Raw genomic sequence first — 20,980 nt, forward strand, 5'->3', positions numbered from 1 at the left:
ACAGGATCAGGTATTCATGATCAATAGAACTTTTTCAAAGTATTCATGTTAATTATGTTAAACGCAGCACCGAACCCTGTTCCACGTTATTTTTTCAAACCAAACCTGATTTATATATCTTCCCATTATCATCCAGTGGAAAATCAAATTTTATTTCTTAGAAAAAAATTGACTTTTTCTGCTTTTAGTACACAAGGGAGGGCAATCATGAACGGCAAAACAAATTTGTAACGTTGAAAAGATTATTTTCAAGAGTTCAATACATGATAGAACTCATGTGACAACTAGCGAATCCATGACAAAACGACACCAAAATACACCTGTTCACATGCACGACACATGCACATGCTTTCCAGCTAGTTGATGCATGATCCGCGTGCAGTTCATGTACATAAGGTTTGCCGTTGGTTCCCCCATGTTCGTGGAGAAAATCATTATGTGACCATACGTATGTATGTAACTTATAGTGAGTGCTTTAAGTGAGTCAAGCCTTTGATGGGTAGTAAATGACATCGTGACAAAACGACCCCCACTACACTCAATCACAGTAAGAAAGAAATGTACACCAATTTACAGATATAATTGTCCCGAAATCCAACAATCCTACAACCAAATTAAGAGAGGTCACAAAGAATGATCTCGCTGAGTCAACAAACCTATGACTATTTAACAAGGCAACTGACAACTGTTTTTGAGGATGCCAATAGGTGTATTGAGTTTACTTTAATACCGGAGCGGTCTGTAAATAATCGAGTCTGACCCAGACAAAATCCAGTGATCAATAGCATGAGCATCAATGTATCAGATACGATGACCTGTGTCAGCCAGGTTAGTGAGAGTGAGACTGACCACGGGTTCTCTTACTTGCCTCTTGCGACAAGCATGAGTTACTAGGTAACCACATGGGTTGGCATCCTCTGTCAGATTAGGAGCGGGGCAGAACAACCAGATATCATATGACAGATCAATTACATGGTCTCAAGAACAACTAGGTGGATTCCTGACATGGGTACAATGTGTGAAGCCCATTTCTGTTGGCATGTGATGTGACACGAGTAATATTGCTACAAGCATCATAAAAATAAATTCATTCATTCACTCACTCACTCACTCACTCACTCACTCATTGACACACCCACTCACTCGCTTGGTCTGAGTAGCTTGTGATTCGTTAATCTGTGGCCGTCTTCGGTCATCAATAATTCCTGACTAAACTGAATGGCACGTCATAAAATCCTTATAGTTATCTCCCTTAGTTAATGTAGTTTTTATTTGGGGGTTTATATTTGAAATTTGAGAGTACATGTACTTGAAAGGTTTGATGTTTGCACGATGTCTATGTTGTGCGAGATACAGCTCCGTAGTTGCTTGTACGCTCATGTTTTTTTTGGTTTTTTTTGGATTACTGATGTGTATTGATTATAGGTTCCCCGTGGTTGTCTGGTGCAAGCTTCCGAAGCGACATAAAATATATTCAGTCTTCAAAAACGCCATGTCCAGAACACAATCCGAAGTTAATATGGCAAGAGAGGACGCTTATCATTAGGCATATTGCAAAATGAAATAGAAACTCGATATTCCCTCACAATATCTAAGTATGTACTTTGGAAATTGTTTCGTAAGTTCGGATTTCGGTACATCAAAGTTCGCGGGGAAGTGAGAAGTATTCTCTGTGAAAGATCAGATACTAGTATTGTGCGAATGAGAAAATAATTATTTACACATCGTACGTCAGAAGAGGGAAGAGAGGTTTGAGCCTGTTTATCTTGAGACTTGGTTGAATGCAAGCCACACTGTCGAAACGCCATGGGTCGCTAGCACTGAAGAGGTATTTTCCAGAAGGCTGCCAATAAGCAAAGGAGGGCGACTCATAGTGCTTCATGCAGGTTGTAAATCTGTGGAATTCTTACCTTGGTGTTTTCTTGTGTTTGGGGGCAAAAGCCAGACAACCACACCGAAATGAATGGACCTGTTTTAATAGATATTAAAACAACTGGTACCGGCGTTGCCTTCAAAGAGCGTAATTGTCATGGACAATGCTTCGTATCATAGTGTCCAGAACCCAGTTTCTTAAAACTCTTGTAAGCCTAAGATCTCGCAACTTTTCTCGTATCATTTTCACCTCCAATGTTACAGCATACAAAATGCTACGAGATTTTCGGCTTACGAGTGTTTGTGAAACGGGCCACAGGATCCTGATATGAAAGCCACATCTTCAAACTCAAGGAAGTCAGACATGATAACATGGTTAAGAAACCATGATGTACCATTACCACATAACGCAACAAAACCAACACTTTGTGCAATCATTCAAATCAAGAAAAGAGCACCGGTGTATAAAATTGACCAGTATCTGAAATCACAAGGTCTTGATGTCACGTTTGCCTCCTTATTGTGGTTTGAACCCGATTGAACTGATCTGAGGTATCACCAAATCTGACATTGCTCCGAGTAACAAGACGTTCGAAATCTAGTCCACGAATCCATGACTAAGATCTCACAAGACACATGGAATAAGGAAAAAAAACAGTTGAGACAGTTGAAAATGCTTTGGAGCATCAGTACTAGATTCAAAGCGGTTTACAAAAGGCGACCATCAGCCGCCTTATCATGGGCCTCGGTTCCATTGTTTTTAAAGGAATGGAGAGTTACTCGGACATTACCCTCCACGTAACTGCCGCCTAGACCATTCAACATGATGCACATAAATTTAGTATTGATATTACGAAGCCCTAATGGTGCTCCATTTCAACTGAAATTCAGTTATATCGGTTGGTGTCTTTGATTGTCCATTCCTTATATGGAACGTTGCCGAGTACGTCTTTAAACAACAACCAACCATTCCTTATTTCAAACTGGAAATCCACGCTGCCGTTGTTTTCTCGTTATTTAAGTCATTTGTTTAGATGTCGGTTACGGAAGCGTATTAGGGCCACGGTGAATTTTTTTTTGATATCACTATCTCCTACGTGGGACTTAATATCACCTACGTAGGACTTATTATCTCCTACATAGGACTTACCATCTCCTACGTAGGACTTATTGTCACCTTCGTAGGACTTACTATATCCTACGTAGGACTTATTATCATCTCCGTAGGACTTACTATCTCCTGCGTAGGAGTTAGGAATACTATCTTCTACGTAGGACTTACTATCCCCTACGTAGGAGTTACTAAGTCCTACGTAGGACATACAAAGTCCTACGTAGGAGATATTAAGTCCTGCGTAGGAGATACTAAGTCCTACGTAGGACATACTAAGTCCTACGTAGGAGATATTAAGTCCTGCGTAGGAGATAGTGACACAAAAAATATTGTTCACCGTGGCCCTAATACGCCGCCGTAGTCGCTTGTGTTTCACGATACCTCCATTATTGTCTCGTCATTTCAACTTTCATTCTAAAATTAGATTATTTTCGTACAATTTCGAGAACTTCACGAATTGTTTAGTGATATGAGAGTTTTTACTTTGTACTGTAAGTTTTTTTTGAGAACATAATTCTCAACTAAAGGGACAAGAACACTTAGATGTTTCTGGATAAATTAAATAATTGACTATAAGAAAATATACTTGAAGTAACGAGAAAACAGATCGATTTCGGAAACTATTATTTGCAACCGATGTGGCACCATTAAGCCTACATACATCCAAGTACCAGTGTGAAATGACGGTCATTATTAAACACGTTTGACGTCCATGGTGCAATAGACATGGCATACCCGTCATCAAGTATGTCACGCCGTCAGCAACAGTTCCAGGAGAGGCGACGGACGGACGGATGTATGTGGTGCCCTTAAGTACACAATGGTCTTACGCGCACAGAAAGTATTAATATTCATCAGTGTGTGCAGACGTAACAGTGTGTAGATCTCAAAAGCTATGGTTTTCGTTCAACTATTATCGATCTCATTTGCCATAGGTACTTGTTTATTACATGCTCTGTAAATTAGGAAATTGTCTGATTAGCTCTCGCCATAAATATGAGAGAGGTCTTCATCAGCAGACTGATATCTTTAAAGGGAGTCTGCCCTTAACGGTTCTTTGTCCACACCTAATATTAGACAGTCGTAGGAGTGACACCGAAACAACTACTATATGTCATTTCTTGAATACATACTTTTAGATTGAAATGTACAGTCCCTATCGGGTTTACAAAATGCACACTATGAAAGCTCGAGACAGTTTGCAGCCAGAGTGAGTTTTAAAGGGAGTCTCTAGCCAACGTTCTCGTTATTTGACTTATTAGTCCTGCCCGGGACCCGTGAATTAATTCAGATCCGGGTTAGGATTGGTCTTCAGCAACTCATACTTGTTGCAAGAGGCGACTAACCGGACCGGGTGGTCAGGGTCACTAACTTGGGTGACGCATGTCATCGTATCCCGACTGCGTAGATCAATGCTCATGCTGTTGATCACTGGATTGTCTGATCCAGACTCGATTATTTACGGGCTGCCGCCCTGTAGCAGGAATATTGAGGAATGTGGCGTATAACTAGACTGACTTGCTCACTAGTCCCGCCTAGACATTAAATAGTTTCGCGGACACGTCTTTTCCGTGTAATTTGTTTAGCTTTTAGCGTGCAATTCATCTTATATTTGAGGTTAGCCAATACGCAGGCAATACGTGCAGTCTCTTGATAAATGTTATACAGTCAAAGCAAGCTGTATATCTTCCAAATCTGATTGTCTACTATAGTCTGTTTGCATTGAAAACGTACCGATGAATTTCACTTTAAACAGAAAAGTAAACCAAACATTGTCAAAATAAGATTGCGAATCCTCTTGCGAATACACAGGTCATATTCACGAAGGGTCACCAGCCTATGAATTTGTAAAGCCTGCTCTGGTATACACTCACTACATTACGAAACAAACACCAGCAAACGTCTTCATGTAAAGCAATGCCTTACACAACACGCACTGTGAACAGAATATTTAACGTTTGCTTGAATTCGTGAGGGACAGAACAAAGACAGACACCTTCAAATAACGAGTACTTTGTGTTCCAAACGATCACACATTAGCATACCACAGGGAAATGAGTCACGAACTACGCAAGTGTTTTCACACATAGGTTAAAACCTTATATTACCTGGCCTATGTGCACTTGTCAACTGAAATGCGAAAAACCGTGCATGAGAAAATAGAACTCACTGTTGGTGATGATAATTGTGCTTATTCAGCGTGGCTGTAGTTGTACTTAGGCAGTTTGTATACGCCTTAGATCTATATAGAATATAGGAATCGGGGGCTATAAGAGAGGGCACGTGGGACGAGGGGATTACCACAGAAAATGCGGACGGGAAAGAAGAGCAGACTAACCCTTAGTCTGAATCTACATAGTTTTGGCAGTATAAAACCAATTAAATTGATAGGAGCCCCAGTGAGAAATCTAGACTTGCTTTAGTTAGAGCTTTAGCATTTAACATTGCAGGTAGGACTATAGGCAGTAGAGAAAATAATGTGGTTCGGGGGATGTGAGAAGACTATAGATGACTAGGCTGGAGAGATGGTACTTGATCTCTGGTATACAGACTCTTCAACCCAATACCCTAAAATTCGACACATTAGCACAAGTTTAGATTTCTTCTGTTTCTGAAAAAAGGAAAATCTGGTAACCCTTGCACCAGTAAAACAAGTTTCAAAACTTTCTGAGACAGTCTGGCTTTCTGGCGTATCTAATATCAACAACACCTCAACCATATCAAGAGGAGAGAGCGAGGTTTTGTTAATTGCAATATCGTATATGTGCCTGAAAAAGGTGGACCTCGACAGAAAGCAGACTTGTCATTGTCGTTTTGAAGAGACTGGGTACCTTGGGAAATACTCGTTTCTCTTTAAAGGCTCCAACAGGTTAATGTCCGTTCCTGTGGTGGGCCGGGAAGAAACACAGCGTCTGTGAGTGAAAATGATAACACTATTAAACAGTGGATAAAGATTCAGACACCATGACGGTAAACCTCACCTGTGCAGACTACTTTATACCCAAAGGAAAATATTGCCAGTGGTATAATTACATAGGCAGTGTGTGTTTCTTCATTTTTTAAATTAAGAAACCTGATTTACATTTAATTCGTGAGAAAAGGTCGGTGCGCACTGAAATAATGTTTAGATGTTGCTGACTTACCGTTATGTGGAAGGCATGACTGGAATTTAACATAACATCGCTAAACAGTGTGTCGCTCTTCATAATATATTACTAGTTTAATGATAAATAATTCAGCCGGTGTAAATTGTTCGATATATATGTTATAAGTGTATGTATTGAAAAACGGAATATGATCGCTTTTAACTCTCAGCCTTGATTATATGTCGAGATAAGATTACATTGCACTAACAAACACGACAGTATCCGGAAGTTCATTCAACAGAGGTGCAATTCTCATTTTAATAATCAAATCCCACATTACAACATTCGGAAATACTGGGTTTTGTGACGGTTTTCCGTGTGTGCATAATTACATGTCAAGGTCGGAAATACGCCAAACGTACATTCATCGGATATATTTAACTCATGCACACAATAGTAGTGCCAGCCACTTGTAAATCCGCTGGTGAAGATCGAAATATATAATCCACAGCGAAATGCGAGTATCTAATTGGACACAACCCATGTAGGGCCCCACTAGCTGTCGCACACTGAGCGTACACAATGTAGCAACATGGCGGGCACCTGTTGTGAATAGCTGTCAACGCAATGCACTGAAGAATTGCAGGTATGTCCGTCGAGTGTGTAGTGAGCCGTTACTAACACATTGTGGTCACAGACAAATGACGTAACAGTTTATGTTATTAGAAGAATACGTAAGCACTAATTATGACGGAAATAACCCTGTTCTGTTTTCGATCACAGAGCAAGTGTTTCGTTGTCTTTTACATGCTTTCAGAGGCTATCGCGACCACGTATGCATGAAACGGTACGTTTTCTAAACAAGGTTTATATGTAGGTTTCGTGCTTAGAATTGTTGTGACAGGCATTTATGATGATTGCAGTGTTTGTTGTGTGGTGAAATAATATTTAATGTTGCCATTTGCATATTTATGGTACTGGTTGCACTGCTATTTAACGAACTTAATTGACACGTTGGTGAGCTCATAAAATTTATTACTTTATATATCAGTATTATATTTGCTTGCATGTCTAACACCGATAAAAATACAGTTTATTGTATTTATTGGATTGGGATCAATCCAGAGAGAAATTGTTGTGATATATTTAGCTGGTGTAATTAAATGGAAATAGTATGATGAATAAATTTTAATTGAAATTCAGCAAGCATAAAATATCATGTCGTATACAAAGTAAATATGTATATTTGTCATGATATCTGTGTCGAATCAACTATGGTTACTAAGGAAATTTTAATTTCACTTTACACTCAAATGTGCATGTGAAATTTCCAATTTTTTGTCATAAACATTAGATGTGATATTTACAACATGATGATACCAATACCACATCTACTATTTATGACATGAAATTATAATTTCCCTTTACTCACTATGTCTACTAGTGAAATTTCCAATTTCATAATATTTCATAATGCTGTAGATAGACTTAAATTCAGTTATTTGATTGAGTGCGGGTTAGAATTGATCTTCAGTAACCCATGCTTGTTGTAAGAGGTGACTAATGGGATTGGATGGTCAGGCTTGCTGACTGGGGAGACACAAGTCATTGTATCCCATTTCCATGTATTGATGTTCATGCTATTGATCTCTGGATTGCCTGGTCCAGATCCTGTTATTTACAGACTGCCACCATATAGGTGGAATATTGCAGAGTCAGTTGAGAATGAACTATCCAGCAAAAATTGTTCAAACATAATTCAAAGACACTATTTCAATCAGATTTTACAACTTGATACTGATGAACTGATATGTCCTTTGAGAAAATCTCTGTGTTGACGGACAGTTGAGAGATATTACCTGAGTTTCACATCTGATATGCTGCACCTGTGAATGTAGTATACTTGACCTTACAAGCTTATTCATGGAGAATTTTGATACAAGCAGAGCAACAGAGATTGGTATCCTCACGTCATCGTGGTTCGGAATGATTACAAAATAGGACAGCACTTGCAAGTGACAGCTGTGAACCAATAATAGAACATTGCATTCTGAAACTATATTCTGTCAGGTGTTTATTGGAGAAATATATGATCATCAACTATGTCATAGTCTGTCAGACAGAACCTGAAATAATTATATTCAAGAAAGCCCATGTAAGTCTAGAATATGTGGCAAGTCTAGATTTCAGTTTCATTCATTCTGAAAGTGAAGAAAGTATCAGGGTTCCTTTTCATTTTTGTTTTATTTATCTTTGTTTTGAGGTGTAAAGTATGTTCATGTCAGCAACAAGCTGGGAGATAAAGGACATGATTTGACAGAGTTTGTCTCTTTTATGTGAAACACTGGAAACAATGATAGAGTACACCTTCACAATAAATCATAGGACTTTATGGATAACAACTACTTGTTTTTAAACCATTCAGTGTATATGTAGATTCTTACCATTTACAAGCTACTTTGAAATGTTGCTGTATGCAATAAACCAAAAAGTTATTTTCTATGAAGTTGCATGCTTTATAATTGACTCACTAACTTTTAGAATGCAAATTAAACTAGCATCAATGAACTGTGATCAGTACAAAAAGTCACTGTCTTTTAAAGCGATTCATCCTCGACACATTTCCCTCCTGCCTTTCCTCCTTATTGTTGTTATCCAATGCCCCTCACATTAAAAAACACCACCTTTAATTTTGTGACCCTTCCTCCACAACCCACAGTAGTAATGCTGTTTGACTTTTAATGTCCCATGGAATTGGTTTTGTCAGACAATAGACACTTGTGTTTCTCTGGCATAAAAGTTTTGCAATTAAAACAAAACAATAAGTACACACAACCTGCTTTAATATAAATTACTGAGCCATGTATTGTGTCTTCATCAGATAGACAGACTCAAGAAAATAGATCCATAATCAAACTGAAGATGAAATTCTTCTAAAACACAAACTCTCGTCTGTTTCTGTAGTTTTGTGTATCTCATGAAGAAAGCTGAGCAGTTTGTATTTAGTTAAATCAGTGAACACTTGTTCACATACTTTGTAGTTCCAGTGTACAATGAAAAAACCTGCAATGAGAAAATCAGATTACAGGTTTCTTTGCCCTTGTAATTTTCAGGCACTTGTCAGATTTCCTTGAAGAGCTCTTCTCAGCTTGAATGGTGTTTCAAGAACTGAAGCTTTTCAATACTCGTGAAATCAGATAATTTTTTCTCTTTGTAACATAAAGTAGTATAAGTTTTAATTTCAGAATTAAAATAGACAAGTCCGAAAAGGGACAAAATAAATTATTTTTCTTTTATTTTGCATTATGACCTCTAGTTCTGTCGGTTCTACAGGTTGAATGGGCATTGAATTCCTGGCTAAGTATAAACTATTACAACAATGCACAATTTCATAATAAGGCATTACCAGTTTTCAAGTTTTACAGATTTTTTTCCTCAGAAACCAAAAAGGCATGAGAAAAAATAAAATAAAATCACCAATCAAAGTAATATTCCTTCTAATTACTTGAAGTATTGGTGGATTCATAAAACAAGAAATAAAATTGCTCTTGTCTCATGGTTTAATTCAAAAGCTGTGCAGTAACAGTTGCCCAAGGCTTTATGTCTTTTTTTGCTAGAAAATTAGCGAGAGCTCTACTGCATTAATGATATTTCGAAAAATTGTTCAGTAGTAGTAACCATCCGTTTCACCAGACCTGAAAAGTTCCTTTTTCTGTGTGGAAAGCTTCTTCTACTCCACATCTTTATGGACCAGTGTCCGGTGACCCTGCACCTGACCTTGTGTGACCAAAGAAGATACCATGATGGTCAGTAAGGAAGGCATTTACCCTCCTTATCCGGAATATGAGTGGGTCAGTGTAGCACTTATTATTAGAAGGGTAAAGATCAGTGTGTGAAATGGTTTCCAAATGTTCCTAGCCAATCGGGCTGGCTATGCATGAAAGTTACTAGCCCATTCAATGATTCACAAACATTCACAAGACCAAAATTTGAATGGAAAAATAAAGCAAAATATTACAGAAAGATAAAATACCCTCGTCCATCAGGCCATAATCTTGCACCATTTAAAAGTGTATTAAAACTTAGCAAGTTGGAGAAAGTGATATGTTTAGAAAAATTACCCCATGAAAATTCATCAGCCAGCCGCGCCAGTGATAGTGGAGATTCAATGGCCTGACTGTCTTTACTTTTTTCTAGCCATGGGCCAGTGGTTATTTTGCACACTGGAAAGATGCTTATAAAGCAGAATGTTGTGTTCCTGTTGGCAGTATCCAATCTTTTAGAGGGACATACAGTTAGAAGCGAAACCACAAGTATGTCTATACAATGTGTTTACAGTTTACATGTATAAGTACAATTCTTTGCGTGCTTACATGCTGCAGGTGAACCAGATGCTTTATCGGTTTGCCCTCATATCGCTTACACGTTATATCGCCTACACCCTTATGAAAACATGTTTACACACCAGTGAACATTATGCAAATGCTGTCTTACCCATAAAGTAATGGACTCAACCATGAGAAAAATGAAAACAGACAATGCAAGCTGCTTTAACAATGTCAACCTTTATTCATGAGTCACAGTATCCAACAAACAACCGTGAACAAATCACAAACTGTAAGGAAAGACTTCACCAATCGCACTGATAACTGCTGACTCATAGTTGGTCTGGAACATTTCTGGAGAAAGTTCAATGCCAAGTCGCCTCATGACAGTGTCTTTCAGCAATGAAAACAGCCTAACGTATGTCAGCTTCGTCTTGTTCGGAAGTAATGCAGGGCTACTGGGAACATCTTACCGTTCACAAGACAGTGAATGATGTATACTTGCAGCCAGAAGCTTGGGCAAACAAAGAAAGATCCATCCATGAAAGGAACATCAGCATCGGTCAGGTATTCCGGCATCTCGGTTGTAGCAAATACCAGCAGTCGTTTACACAGAGGAATTCTTTGCTATCATCTGTCTGGGTCAAAGTTCCATCTTAGTTGACTTCAGCTCTAGTATTCTGCAATTGCGGGATGGACTTGGCTCTGTGCCTGAACAAGGTGGCCTGTACACTGGGAAACAACGGTGCAGCCGCTAGGACATCTTCATCAAGGAGGTCAAGTTCTGAGCTGTAGATCAGCTGCACTGGTGATATGTCAGTCTGGATTTGGTGTTTCAGACAGCTGAGAAGTCTGAAGTTTGCTTCGTTCTCAAACGGGGTGTTGGCTGTGAACACTGGATGACACCAAGTGATCTCCGATAGTACTGCAACATTTGCAGTCCATTGCATCCACTGACAACACACTTCCAGTGGGTAGCAACTTGACGTTAACGTTCAGTCTGTATTGGTAGCCTGCATACAAAACCTGCTGACCGCCTCTCTGTGACGTAACAAACTCGACTCTCTGAAGATTTGCCATTTTGATACCCATAGTATGAGACACTTGTGCTTTTATACTTCAAGGCAATTGTTTTGAGAATATCCAATCCATTTTGAGAATACCCTATCCCTATTCATGATCTTAATCTTATTTATCTTATCAGTAAACTTGTCAATGATTTCTTTTGAAGTCTTTACTCAAGACACATTGAGATTATCTCACTTCAAAACAACACGAAGCAGGATTATAATCTCCAACATTTGTTAAACACATTTCAATAATCTCTCGTCTCTAAATGTGGGCAATACCATTCTCCTAATATGGGTGATAGAATATGACATCATGTTTGTTGTAGGCGAGATAAGGTGTAGGCGATATAAGGTGTAGGCGAAGTGAGGACAGACCGCTTAATCAGGCATGCTTTTCTGCTTGCACCAAAGTAACTAGATATTCACTATCAATGAAAATGAACAAAATAGTATACCATGCTGTAATGTGATGTCTACAACTGAAATAGCTGAACAGCAGTATAGAAGTGACTTTAACGATTGGAAAAGATTTAAAGCTGAAGTTAAGTAGACTTTGTACCCAGTTTGTGCCTTCTAGTGGGGTCTCTTCGTAACTAGACATGAACAGACAACAGTTATATGTTTTATGTACAGATTGGTTGACTAACGCTTCATCTCTGCAGTAATATGTTTTACATACGAAATGGTTGACTAACGCTTCATCTCTGAAGTAATATGTTTTACATGCGGAATGGTTGACTAATACTTCATCTCTGATTTTACATACGGAATGGTTGACTAACACTTCATCTCTGTATATATATATAATTTTGACAAACAATTCCTTTTAAACTGAAAAGGAGCCCTGGTGAGATCATTGCAATCCAGTGAGATTCCTGAACCTGAGGAAATCTAGACTTGTTTCATTTTAGGCTTTAGCATTGGAGGAAAGCAGAGATGCCAATGTCTATGAGTTTACTGCAGTTGTCACAAATGTCCTTAAAGTTCAGATACACATTTATAAACAAAAACATTCATTATGCGATTAAATACATTTTCGATTTTTCACTTACCGTCCATTTTTCTGATGTAATGACATATTTGAACTGGAATCATTGCAGGTAACAATATGTAAATATGCTGTTGGAGTGTGTGAAATTAAAGCATATGATCAGGTGTCGTACAAGCTGTCTCAGAATCCATCATGAGTTTAAGTATTTTGCTGACTAATAATTTGAACACATAAGGGTTGGCATTCTGAAGAAAGGGCGGGGCAGAAGGTGAAATAATGCACTTCCGGGACTGTTTGAGTGTAATAAAATATGACCATGCTCGCTCACTCACTCACTCACTCACTCACTCACTCACTCACTCACTCACACACTCATCCAGACAGTGGACGGTGGAGTAGTTTAGTGGTCCACATGTTCACTTATTACGCGGAAGACCCAGGTTCAATTCTCAACATGGGTGCAGTGTGTGTAGCCCATTTCTGGTTTCCTCCTCTGAGATATTGCTGGAATATTGCCATAATATTGGCAAAAGTGGCATAAAACCATACTCACTCACTCACTCATCCAGTCAGTGTATGTGATGGTGAGTATTGATTGTACCAGGTGGTGATGCCTGTAGGTCTGTCTGCAGACATTAGCTCCTTATCAGGATCAGGTTTCATTTACAGGTCTCATAGCAGGATGCTTGAAACGTGTCGCCTCTCTACTAATAATAGAACTTGATGTTGACACTGGATTTCAGGAAGTCTGACGCATCAGTCTGTTTGTTTCCTTGTTTCTTACTAATAGAAATTATTATCACACATTGTACTTTACAAAGAGTAATTAAAGGGGTGATGGGATGTTGGTAGTCTGTTGTACAGACGCTGAAGCAAATACATCTAAGAAAGACCATACAAGTCTAGAAAATGTGGCAAGTCTAGATTCCCCTGGCTTCAGACTGAAAAATGAAGAAAGTCCAAGGGTTCCATTTCATTATATTATTTTCTTTTACTATGAACTTTTTTCAGTAAAATATGTTCATTTCAGAGACAAGTTGTTAGTCTAGGGTGTTGGTAAAATGTTTCTTCTTTCCACAGCAAGCAAACACACATGATACAATTAAATATTGTTCACTCACTCATTTTGGCATCATGGAACCAGTCAGATTACCAACTTACACTATCATCATTCCACGTTTTATGCTCACTCACTCACTCACTCACTCACTCACTCACTCACTCACTCACTCACTCACTCACTCACTCACTCACTCACTCACTCACTCACTCACTCATGCTAAGATAGTTGTAAGTGCCATACATTAACATCAACTTACAACTATCTTAGAACTAAGAGAGCTTCGAAAATCTAGACCCAGGTTGTTGTTCATGGTCAACTCAGCAGTGACAAGTGCACTTTTGGCTTGACTGTAGCTTGCCATCGGCAAATATGTCAGCATACTAAGTTTGTAACTTAATTTGTGCAGAAATCATGCAATATATGTCCCTTGCCTTCAACACTCATTTTCATGTTTAAACCATATCCAAATCATAAATCACAAAGATAGATGCATTTTACAGTTTTGAATTCTGTTTGAAATTTCCTGATATCATCCTCTTATTATAAGGCATGCAAATCTACTAAAAATTAAATGCATTGTAAATCTTGCCAGTCTTGACACATTACTAAACATTCAGTATTTTGCGTAATTTAGTGTAGATCTATGTCTTATTTGAATGTCAGATTAAACTGGGAGATTTGAATTTTTCAAAAACTCTATGACTGTGACACCAGTATTTCTTTTGTTGTTAAATCGATTCACAAAGGTTTGTAGTAGGAAACAGGCTATCTGTTCTTAACAATCAAAACTCCAAGATTCTTGAATCTGCTTGCACTTCAGGTCCCTCTGTAAAATTTTGAAATTTAGACACCATTTCCTTGCATATTGTCATCATTTCCCACTGAAATTATCTGGGAGGAACTTTAATTTATTTGGTTGTTTCCATGGGCAAAATGCGTTTTTATGATTACTTGGTCCAAAAACAAGCAGAACATGCAGGTAGAAAATATTGCATTTAAAATGTGATTTACTTCCATGAAACATGCGGATTTTGCATTAACACGAACGCTGGTTCACCAAAGGTCACCCTGAAATACTGTCAATGAACCGAGAAGATACAGGATACAAGGAGGTAAAAACAGTTCTATTCTTATTTGTTCCCAGATTTTGTACAATATTATAGTTTCCATAAGCGTGACGCCATGACTGACACAAACTCATGTACAACATTGACGTATTTCCCTACAATTGTGGCTATTTCCCTTGGTCATCATGAAATCCAGACGAAAATAACAATGCCAGATTGTCAGAATGTTTTGAACTACTCTATCACATTTATCAAGATGCAAGTTTCCTTCCTATTATCCTGTTTACGCATGTCGGTGAAGAGGCTGTTTTCTTAGCCACAGATAAGCCAAATTTTTAGGGGAATTTTTTCTGTAGAGTCAATTTATTTAAAGGTTATACATTCATCAAACTCAATTTTCACAAGAAATTATATAGAAATATCCATTTTGTAAACTGCCCTTCATTACAAGACATGATATATGATTGTGAGTAAAGTAAATTGAAGTTGTAAGTTACATACAGAGACATTACAACGATGAATATAAACATTGTTGGATGCCGTTTGGAGTAAAATTAAATACAAAGTAGATTACAAAGAAAACACCCAAGTGCCTGAAGGCCACAATGTATGAAGCCCATTTCTCATGGCCCCAGCCATGATATAGCTGGAATATTGCTAAAAGCTGCATAAAACCTCACTCACTCACTCACTCACTACAAACATAAATCCAGGGCCCCATTCCACAAAGCGATTGTAGTGCTAGGTTTGCTGTAAGTCTCTGTAAAGATATAGGAGTTATGATCATCTTAGGGTTATGATCGCTTTGAGGATTTGCAAGTAACATGTTTTATTATGAGATAGGGTGACAACAGCATGTCTACCAAATCTGTACAGATTTGACGATAGCTTATTCAGTGGTCATATGACAATCATGGTCACTCTCTGTCCCAGTCTATAACCATCATAAGTCTTCACAGAATGTGCATTACCAGCTTGTAATGTTTGCATTGTTATTGTGCCACCTTTTCCAGCTTGTAACTGGAAGTTGTCAAGGCCTAAAGTGTGGGAAGACAATATTTCTCATTGGGCCATCATGGGGCCATCATTGGGCCATCATTGGGCCATCATGGGGTCATCATTGGGCCATCACGGGGCCATCATGGGGCCATCATTGGGCCATCATGGGGCCATCATGGGGCCCTGTTTTGGAAAAGAATCGTATATCATAGATTGGAAGTTGATAAAAATGTGTGGCTTTTATGACATTCTTACTCTAAGTCAGTCATATTGAGTGTGGGAAAAAACTACCCAATACAGCTCATGCAAATGTATAATGTATGGCAAGACCAGATTACCACAGTTTTTGAAAATTCATTAAGTCTCTGAGCTCCTTTTTATTATATTTTCAAACAAAATTCAGAAACCATTTTTTTAAAAAATATGTTTATTTCTGAGTCTAGATGTTAGTCTAAGAACAGTCTTGTCTGGGTGAGATTGCTTTTTGCTCCACTTTTAGCAATATTCCAGCAATATCACGGCGAGACTTCACATATTGTACCTATGTGGGTAGTCTTTTATACAGACGCTAAAGCAAATATACACAGGAAAGCCCACACAAGTCTAGAAAATTTGGCAAGTCTAGGTTTCCTTAGCTTCAGCTCCGAAAATGAAGAAAGTCTCAGGTCTCCAATTATTTTGTTTTACTATGAAGTTATGAACTTTTTTCAGTAAAATTTGTTCATTTCAGAGACTAGTTGTTAGTCTACTATGTGGGGAATCGGACCCATTTCTTTGGAGAGACAAGCGAACGCTTTAACCACTAGATTATCCTGCTGCCTCATCGCTTTGTGGTTTGTGAAGCGGGATCTTGTCCGAAACTTGGTCCACATACTCTGTTTCATTGTTTTCATGTCTTGTATCATCTCATGCTTGGCTTCAGCCTTCAGGATTAGATGACAGGACAAACTATCACCCAAACGTCTGTTTACATGGTTCTGGTTGAAGGACCATCTCTCTTCTCATCATACTGCCCCATTTAACATGTTAATTTGGACACTGAGAATATAGTCAGCCATCTGTGCGGTTAAGGTCATGTAGCTTGTTTATGCAGGAAATTTTTATCAAGCTTTGTTAGCGGGATGTATGCTCAGAAGAGACAGCTGAAATATGATAGGTTTCGGTAGGTTCTCACTCACCTGTAAGGAAACCAGAGTTTTTTTTCATCTTCCATCTTCACACTCACTCACTCACTCACTCACTCACTCACTCACTCACTCACTCACTCACTCACTCACTCATGCTGCAGTTTGCTCTTGCATCCTTGAGGAGCTACCTTACATGCAGTTTTTAAACAAATTACCTCTAATAATACTGATAATAAAGTATTTACTGTGTAAGTGAATAACCTTCTCATAATCCTCACTTAAACTGGACTCAGATATTCAAGCTTCAATAGGGGCAGTAGGGTAGCCTAATGGTTAAAGCGTTCGCTCGTCACACCGAAGACCCGGGTTCGATTCCCCACATGGGTACAATGTGTGAAGCCCATTTTCTTGTGTCCGCCGCCATGATGTTGCTGGAATATTGCTAAAAAGCGGCGTAAAACTAAACTCACTCACTCACTCACTCACTCACTCAAGCTTCAATTGTAATGTGTCATTCGTATCTAAATTTCTGTGTCTTTGTTCTTCTTCATGGAAGGTTTTATATGCTGAAACATAAAATGATACCTGCAGTGTTGATGTAATTTGTATAGTATTTCTCCTTAGCTGTACACGTTTAAAGACAGGTAACTGGTTTAATGGCATTCTTCATAGGATGTACATAGATTGGTTACAGCCAGCTACTGTTCGGATATCGCAGGAATTGGATTGTCGGGGTCCGGACTAACACAGCTTGACTGTAATTATAGATGTGATAACAATAATGCCCTGTGTACTCTGTTGCCCCTTCTTGAAAACATCAACATTATCACCATGTGCAGCCATTGTTGACATCAGCTATTACTGAGTTGTTACAAACACTACATAGCTACTAGCACTGGATCAAACAAGCGTCTATGTTGTATATTCCAGCTCTCATATTTGTGAAAGAACACATTGTTCTTGGACTTCTTTAGAAATGTGGTTTGTGGTTTGAGAGTATGTTAGTGTTGCACCAATGGATAAACACAATTCAACGAAAGCAGACACCATTAAAACTTACTGGGTTTGTCCAGGTAAGATATAGCTCCTCAACAGCTTGTCTCAGTGAGGACTCTGTCGACAACAGATGGGATCGGGTGGTCAGGTTTTCTACCTTGTTTGATGCCTGCCGTTGTATCCCAGCTCTGTAGATCTGTCCTGATGATGCCAGTAAGTGAATCATCTGTTTCAAATTCAATTATTAATAGGAGCGGTAGGGTAGCCCAGTAGTCAGTGTGTCCATTCATCGCAATGAAGATCCAGGTTTGATTTCCAAACGGTACAAAGTGTAAAAACCATTTCTGATGTCCCATGCCATGATATTGCTGGAATATTGCCATAACAGCATAAAAAGTTAACTAATTTATTTACCGACTTATGTCATATAGCTACAATATTGCAGACTCAATGGACATGGCTAAATGAATCTCAGATGCTTGAATCATGATATTTACCATAGGATTTTTGGGTTTGGTTTCAATTAGACTGACATGATGTAGCTGAAATATGTCTGATTGTGATGTTAAACAACAAATGGGGGAGAAATGTGATGCAGTGTCACCACTGCATCTTGTAATGAGAAGATATTTCAGTTCTTCATTGTATGGACTATGCATCTGAAGTTAAGATAATCTTCTACTCAGTAACTCCATTTAACAAATTTGTTCTTATAACTTGAATTACGTGATTACTTTGTTGAAATAAACCCAACACAGAGGTTCATGGTAGCTGGGGCTATTATAATTATACCTACCTGCAGATGCAGTCATAGTAGTTGAGACAGAGGTTCGTGTTAGCTGGGGCTATTATAAATATACCTACCTGCAGGTGCAGTCATAGTGGTTGAGACAGAGGTTCATGTGTAGCTGGGGCTATTATAAATATACCTACCTGCAGGTGCAGTCATAGTGGTCTAGACAGAGGTTCATGTTAGCTGGGGCTATTATAATTATACCTACCTGCAGGTGCAGTCATAGTAGTTGAGACAGGGGTTCATGTGTAGCTGGGTCTATTATAAATATACCTACCTGCAGGTGCAGTCATGGTGGTTGAGACAGAGGTTCATGTTAGCTGGGTCTATTATAAATATACCTACGTGCAGGTGCAGTCATAGTGGTCTAGACAGAGGTTCATGTTAGCCAGGGGTATTATAAATATACCTACGTGCAGGTGCAGTCATAGTGGTCTAGACAGAGGTTCATGTTAGCTGGGGCTATTATAATTATACCTACGTGCAGGTGCAGTCATAGTGGTCTAGACAGAGGTTCATGTTAGCCAGGGGTATTATAAATATACCTACGTGCAGATGCAGTCATAGTGGTCTAGACAGAGGTTCATGTTAGCTGGGGCTATTATAATTATACCTACGTGCAGGTGCAGTCATAGTGGTCTAGACAGAGGTTCATGTTAGCCAGGGCTATTATAAATATACCTACCTGCAGGTGCAGTCATAGTGGTCTAGACAGAGGTTCATGTTAGCCAGGGCTATTATAAATATACCTACCTGCAGGTGCAGTCATAGTGGTCTAGACAGAGGTTCATGTTAGCCAGGGCTATTATAAATATACCTACGTGCAGGTGCAGTCATAGTGGTCTAGACAGAGGTTCATGTTAGCTGGGGTCTATTATAAATATACCTACCTGCAGGTGCAGTCATAGTGGTCTAGACAGAGGTTCATGTTAGCCAGGGGTATTATAAATATACCTACCTGCAGGTGCAGTCATAGTGGTCTAGACAGAGGTTCATGTTAGCCAGGGGTATTATAAATATACCTACGTGCAGGTGCAGTCATAGTGGTCTAGACAGAGGTTCATGTTAGCCAGGGGTATTATAAATATACCTACGTGCAGGTGCAGTCATAGTGGTCTAGACAGAGGTTCATGTTAGCTGGGGTCTATTATAAATATACCTACCTGCAGGTGCAGTCATAGTGGTCTAGACAGAGGTTCATGTTAGCCAGGGCTATTATAAATATACCTACCTGCAGGTGCAGTCATAGTGGTCTAGACAGAGGTTCATGTTAGCTGGGTCTATTATAAATATACCTACCTGCAGGTGCAGTCATAGTGGTCTAGACAGAGGTTCATGTTAGCTGGGGTCTATTATAAATATACCTACCTGCAGGTGCAGTCATAGTGGTCTAGACAGAGGTTCATGTTAGCTGGGTCTATTATAAATATACCTACCTGCAGGTGCAGTCATAGTGGTCTAGACAGAGGTTCATGTTAGCTGGGGTCTATTATAAATATACCTACCTGCAGGTGCAGTCATAGTGGTCTAGACAGAGGTTCATGTTAGCTGGGTCTATTATAAATATACCTACCTGCAGGTGCAGTCATAGTGGTCTAGACAGAGGTTCATGTTAGCTGGGGTCTATTATAAATATACCTACCTGCAGGTGCAGTCATAGTGGTCTAGACAGAGGTTCATGTTAGCTGGGTCTATTATAATTATACCTACCTGCAGGTGCAGTCATAGTGGTCTAGACAGAGGTTCATGTTAGCCAGGGCTATTATAAATATACCTACGTGCAGGTGCAGTCATAGTGGTCTAGACAGAGGTTCATGTTAGCCAGGGGTATTATAAATATACCTACGTGCAGGTGCAGTCATAGTAGTTGAGACAGAGGTTCATGTTAGCGAGGGGTATTATAATTATACCTACGTGCAGGTGCAGTCATAGTGGTCTAGACAGAGGTTCATGTTAGCTGGGTCTATTATAAATATATCTACGTGCAGGTGCAGTCATAGTGGTCTAGACAGAGGTTCATGTTAGCCAGGGGTATTATAAATATACCTACCTGCAGGTGCAGTCATAGAGGTGTGTACACAGTGTGTGAATGTCAGTGTGAGCGTTAAATCTAAAACACATCTCAGTCCATAACATTGTACCTCTGATATGAACTGAACTGATGGAATTAATATGCATCACAAAGGCTTTTTACTTTATGATCAGCATAATCTTGCTAGTGTCTTCTACAGTTGCCTAGCTTTTCCCATCTGATTTGGTCCAAGCACTACCCTGGATGTCTAGTTTAACAGAGAAATAAACATTAATTGCTTAAAATATGGAGGCTAAGTTCATCCTATTCAAATATTGGTGTCATAAATGTCAAACTCTAAGGTAAAAATTACTGTAAATTGTCTTATTTCTGCGCCTTTACATTTTCGTGAGCGATGGTCACTAAACCTTTTTGGTACTATTTTTTGTGAGGTGATCTTGTTACA

At 38.9% G+C, this 20,980-nt stretch overlaps 1 protein-coding gene across 1 annotated transcript in view; it reads left to right on the forward strand.

Moving 5' to 3' along the window:
• The first annotated feature begins 6,677 nt into the window (after window positions 1–6,677).
• Window positions 6,678–20,980, forward strand: part of LOC137293749 (uncharacterized) — a 104,520-nt gene continuing 90,217 nt past the window's right edge. The window contains exon 1 of the mRNA XM_067824462.1: window positions 6,678–6,718. The gene's annotated coding sequence lies outside the window, so the exon portion shown is untranslated. The remainder of the gene's footprint in view (window positions 6,719–20,980) is intronic.

The sequence above is a fragment of the Haliotis asinina genome, chromosome 8 (genome assembly GCF_037392515.1).
Source record: "Haliotis asinina isolate JCU_RB_2024 chromosome 8, JCU_Hal_asi_v2, whole genome shotgun sequence".
Lineage (NCBI taxonomy): Eukaryota > Metazoa > Mollusca > Gastropoda > Lepetellida > Haliotidae > Haliotis > Haliotis asinina.